At 35.4% G+C, this 6,000-nt stretch overlaps 1 long non-coding RNA gene across 1 annotated transcript in view; it reads right to left on the bottom strand.

Annotated features, from left to right (window-relative positions):
- The window catches only part of LOC123628415, a 42,947-nt gene continuing 36,947 nt past the window's right edge, over nt 1-6,000 (bottom strand). The window contains exons 2-3 of the long non-coding RNA XR_006731632.1: nt 2,937-3,022; nt 1-100 (exon numbers count right to left, since the gene is read on the bottom strand). This is a non-coding gene — a long non-coding RNA (uncharacterized LOC123628415). The remainder of the gene's footprint in view (nt 101-2,936; nt 3,023-6,000) is intronic.

Genomic DNA, 6,000 nt, shown 5'->3' with positions numbered 1-6,000 from the left:
TTAACTCCTTGAAGTAGGTATCAATATTTTTAGCATTTAGAGGAGATTGACTTCTGGTATCATAGCTTGAAGAGCTTCACTGACTCACTTCTTAGTGAAACTGGTGAAAATTATGAGAAAATAACCATTTAGAATCTCTGGAAACTGCCATAATAGCAAACAGCAAATTAAAAAGGGAAAGGAGAGAAAGAAAGAAGAAAAATATTCTGTGAAATAATGGCTGAAAACTTCCAAAACATATTGAAAAACAAACAAAAAAACGTAAAAATAAAAAACCCTTCTCAACCAAAATTCCTATATGCAGCAAAGCTATTGTTCAAAATGAAGGTGAAATAAAGACTTTCTCACATAAACAGAGAGTATTTGTTGCTGGTAGACCTGCCTTACAAGAAATACTAAAGGAAGTTTTTTTAGGCTGAAGCAATCAATCCCAGATGAGTGATTCAAATCCAGATGAATCAACAAAGAACACAGCTTGTAGTTATGAAATTATAGTAGATGCTATTAATGTATATTTTCTCCTTTCTTCTCTTAACTAATTTAAAAAGCAATTATATAATACAATATGTATAGAACATATTGTTGGAACTAAAACATATAGAAATGCAGTGTATTTGTCAACAGCACAAAGTAGGTGGGTGGTAGTAAAGTGGTAATAGGTTAAGGAAATAATGAAAAATGGTAAGATAATAATTATAACAATGTATTGTTGGGTTTGTAATATTAATAGGTATAATATGTATAACAATAATACCACAAAGGAAGAGAAAGAGAATAGAGCTACATAGGAGTAACATTTCTACATATAATATTACTTTAATTAAGTTAGTATAAATCTGAAGCTGATTCTGAGAAGATGTATATGGTAAACCCTAGAGTAGCCACAACCACTCCCCACAAAATATAGTGAAAAAAATCATTAATGAAATTAAGTGTAACACTAGAAAATATTCACTCAATGCAAAAGGAAGCACTAAACAAGGGATGGAGGAACAAAATATGAGATATATGGAAAACAAAAAGATGGCAAATGAAAATTTAATGTATCAATAATATCATTAAATGTGAATAGAGCAAACGATTCAAACAAACGTAGACTGTCAGACTGAATTTAAAAAATGTGATCCAACTACATGTTGTTTATAGGAGATGCACTTTAGATTCAAAGACACAAACAGATTGAAAGTTAAAAAATGGCAACAGTTATATCATACAAGCAGCATCACAGGAAAGCTGGAGTGGCTATACAGTAGTTTCCTCTCATATAAGGAGGACACGTTCCAAGACCCCCAATGGATGCCTGAAACTGCAGATAGTACCAAATCCTATATGTACTATGTTTTTTTCATACATACACAGATCTATGATAAAGTTTAATTTATAAATTAGGCACAGTAAGAGATTAACAATAACTAATAATGAAACAGAACAGTTATAACAATATGCCAGCATTGCTATTCTTGTTCTTTGGAGCCATTACTAAGTAAAATAAAGGTTACTTGAACACAAGCACTGCCATACAGCAAGTCAATCTGATAACTGAAATGGCTGCTAAGTGACTACACTAGGCTGGTAGCGTAGACAGCATGGATAAGCTGGACAAAGGGATTGATTCATGTCATGGGCAGGATAGAGCAGAACAGCATGAGATTTCATCACACTACTCAGAACGGCATGCAATTTAAAACTTATGAATTATTTCTGGAAATTTCCATTTAATATTTTCAGACCATGGCTGACTACAGATAGTTGAAACTATAGAAACTGAAACTGTGAAGAAGGGGTGACTACTGTACTCATATTAAAATAAAAAAATGTTGGTAGAGATAAAGAGAGATATTTTATAATAATAAAAGTGTAAATCAATGAGGAATATATAAAAATTATAAATATATATTCACCCAATAACACAGCACCAAATACAGGAAGCAAAAACTGACAGAAATGAAGGGGAAAATAGACAACTTAACAATAATATTTGGAGACTTCAATACATCACTTCAAATACTATATAGAACAACTAGACAGAAGATCAACAAGGAAATGGAATGAAAAATACTATAAACTAATTAGACCTAACAGACATCTATAGAATACTCCACTCAACAACAGAATATACATTCTTCTCAAGTGCACATGGAACATTATCCAGGATTGAACATATGCTAGGCTATGAAACAAACCTTAATACATTTAAAAGGGTAGAAGTAATAAAAAGTATGTTCTCTGAATACAATGGAATAAAATTAGAAATCAATAACAGGAAAAATTTGGGGAAACTCACAAATATGTAGAAATTTAAAAACACACTCCTAAAATAACCAATAGATCAACGAAGAAACCAAAAAGTAAAGCAGAAAATACTTTGAGGTAAATGAAAATCAAGTCACAATATACCAAACTTACGGTATACAGCTTTAGCAGGGCTTAGGTGAAAACTTATATAATAGCTATAAATGCCTTTATAAAAAAGAAGACTTCAAATTAATAACTTACCTGTACACCTTAATAAATTGTCAAAATTAACAACAGACTAAAGCTAGAGCAGGCAGAAAGAAGGAAATGATAAAGATTAGAGTACAAATTAATTAAATAGAAAATAGAAAAATAGAAAAAAAATCAATTAAACTAAAACACATTTCTTTGACAAGGTCAACAAAATTGATAGCTATTTTGACCAAATAAAGAGTGAAGACTCAATTTACTAGAATCAGAAATGAGAGAATACACATGACTTTACAAAAATAAAAAGGATTACAAAGGAATATTATGAGCAATTGTACATCAAAAAATTATATAACCTAGATGAAGTGGACAAATTCCTAGAAATACACAAACTACCAAAACTGACTTAAGAAGAAATAGTTAATCCAAATATACTTGAAACAAGTGATGATATTGAATCAGTAAATAAAACAAAACAAAAAACTACTCACAAAAAAATGTCCAAGCCCATACTTTAGCTACCGAATTCCACCAAACATCCAAAAGTGAATGAATACCAATTCTTCACAAACTCCCCCTAAAAAAGAAGACAATAACTCAAATGTCTATCAGTAGATAAACAAAATATGGTATATTCATACAATGGAATATTATTCAGCCATAAAAAACAATGAAATCCTGGTACATGCTACAACATGGATGAATCTTGAAAACATTCTGATAAGTGAAAGAAGCTAGTCAAAAAAACCAATTCTATATTATTTCACTGAAAGTTCAGAATATGGAAATCTACAGAGACAAAAAGTAGGTAAGTGATTGCTCAGGGCTAGGTAGGGAAGGGGACAGCAGGGTACGGGGGTGATAACTAAAGGACATGGGGTTTCTTTTTGAGTTGGTGAAAATGTTCTAAAATTGACTTTCATCATGACTGAACATTATCTGCGAATATACAAAACCCAGTGAAATTTACATTTTAAATGGGTGAATTGTATGTTATGTGAATTATATTTCAGTAAAGCCATTAAGAAAACCTCACCATATGACAAATAAGGAAACTACAATTCTGGGAGTCTCAGGGGCCTCCTTAATGTCACATAGCAGAGGTGGAGTTGCAAATCAAACCCACATCTGTCCTTTTGAATGTCTCCAATTTGAAAAGCTCAACCATAAAACCACCCTACAATGTTGCCTCCGTGGGAAATTATAAAGGCTAGAATTTGGTCTTGATACTGTTCTCTTTTTCTTCTTACTAGAGACTGTTGAATACCTTCATTTAGTTTAGCTCCAGGTATAAATCTGACCCATACTGGCCTTTCTTTTGTGGATCCAATGGGGAATATGGTGATTTGTTTTTTTAGATTCCCTAGAAGTGTTCATGGAGGAGTCCCCTGCTTTGCTTATTAATCCCACTAAGAGATGTGTCACATGGCAGCTCTGTCTCCTAACTCAATTGACTACAGTGTGACAGGAGCTATTTTTACCTGTGTACTGTGATAATGTGTTTGTTAGGTTCTCGTTGGCCTGAGATTTTATTTTTTAGTCTTAATATATTTCTAAGACATCTAACACATGGGCAGTGTACAGGTTTTAGAATTGCCTGAGGAATGCAAATCCCCAAATGGGACAGGCTCAAATTTATCTCCTCATGGAGACTAGAATACAAAGCACATTGTTCAAATTTGTTTCTATTGTGAGGAAGCAGTTTCCTCTCCTGTCATTGACCTACATTCTTTTGCCTTGACAGTGATTTAGTGTCTGGTTGGCTTTTTCCTAAACTAGGGAGATTCATCCTCCCTAAGTTATCTTCTAATATTACTCTAATTTGACCATGAGTTATTGAGCTTCCCACCTACACAGACCCACTTGTCCTCATGACAGACCTTGGGACTATTGTGACCACACCATCTCTATCTGGACTCTGTATAAGAGGAAAATGGGCTCATAAATTTCTCAGCTTTTGTTTTCTTCTTTTAGTTTCTAACAATTTCATTGACACTTCATTCAATCATTCATGCAACCATCCATACATAGCCTTGTGAAACACGTGAGCAAGTGGGATATGGTTTGAGGTTCTACCTCTGAAGAAGTATAGAAGAGAGAAATGCCACAGAAAGGAGATGTTAATCTTGTAAACCGGCTGATAATCTTCTTTCTCTGATGACTGGATATTGTTTTGTCTTAGAAGTAGAGATTTTTGGCTGAGGCATGAATTAATGGGAATCACTGAATGACAGCATTAGAAATCAGGGGTTTCAAGCACCCCTATTTTTGTGAGTTTATGGTGTGTCCTTGTGGTATGTGAAATATATGCCTCAGTGTTGCCTGCAAGGCTGCTGAGAAATGCAGCATCTCCATCCCTGTCCAGATGTGCAGAGTAAGACTCGCAGTCTCAGAACATCTCCAGGTGACCTGTGCCTGCACAGACATTTGAGGAGCATTGTTGTAAATGCCAGGTCAGCCATGGCATCAAGCCCCGTGGTAGGCCTGTGTCTTCTCTGTTTTTCCGCCCCTGTACATGAGTCTCTGGCACATGGTAGCTAAGGCGCTTACCAAAGGGAGAGACAAATGTGTCATATCTAAATTTATCATCATAGCCCGGTGTGGTGGCTCACACCTGTAATCCTAGCACTCTGGCAGGCAGAGGCGGGAGGATCACATGAGGTCAGGAGTTCAAGACCAGCCTGAGCAAGAGCGAGACCCCGTCTCTACTGAAAAAAAAAAAAAAAAGAAAGAAATTAGCTGGACAACTAAAAATATATAGAAAAAATTAGCTGGGCATGGTGGTGCATGTGTATAGTCCCAGCTACTCAGGAGGCTGAGGCAGGAGGATCGCTTGAGCCCAGGAGTTTGAGGTTGCTGTGAGCTAGGCTGACGCCACAGCACTCTAGCCGAGGCAACAGAGTGATACTCTGTCTCTAAATAAATAAATAAATAAATAAATAAATAAATTTATCATCCTGTTACTTGATTTCTTAGTTTCAAAAATGACACCTGGGGAGTTGTATGTTTGGAGTTGTGTGGCTTATGAGATTTCTTTCAGGACCAGTATGTATTATGGCCAGTTCTAATGTTTCCATGGGATGGGAAAGCAAATAATAACCACCATAGATACTACATCCCTAATCTACGGTTTAAAAAGCTTTGCCCTCTAGTGCAATTTCCTTGGTTGCCTTCTAATATTTTCTCTCTCTCACTCTCTCTCTCCCCTCCTTCCTTCCTCCATCTATTGAATGGGGCTAGGGTGTGAGTAGCTGAGTTAGTATTTATGTCTCTGCTTCTATGAATGAATTTTCACTTCCTGGTTGCTACAGTAGGCTGACAGCAGCCAGAAGACTTTGTTTCTATGACAACTAAAACCACTTACTTTAGGGTGACTCCTTTATCTTTATGAAGCAGCAGAAACATTTAGCAGGGATGTTCATAGCAAGCTGTGTGGGATACTAGCATCAATATCAAGCTTATTTGGTTTCTATCATTACTGATGGTGTGATGGGGAAAGAAGAGCTTGTTTAGGCATAAGTGGGCTTAATTTCACCTGTTGAGTGAGATAATGGA

Source organism: Lemur catta, chromosome X, assembly GCF_020740605.2.
Source record: "Lemur catta isolate mLemCat1 chromosome X, mLemCat1.pri, whole genome shotgun sequence".
NCBI classification, from domain to species: domain Eukaryota; kingdom Metazoa; phylum Chordata; class Mammalia; order Primates; family Lemuridae; genus Lemur; species Lemur catta.
The sequence above is the reverse complement of the archived record's forward strand: the minus strand, read 5'-3'. Positions and strand labels throughout refer to the sequence as shown.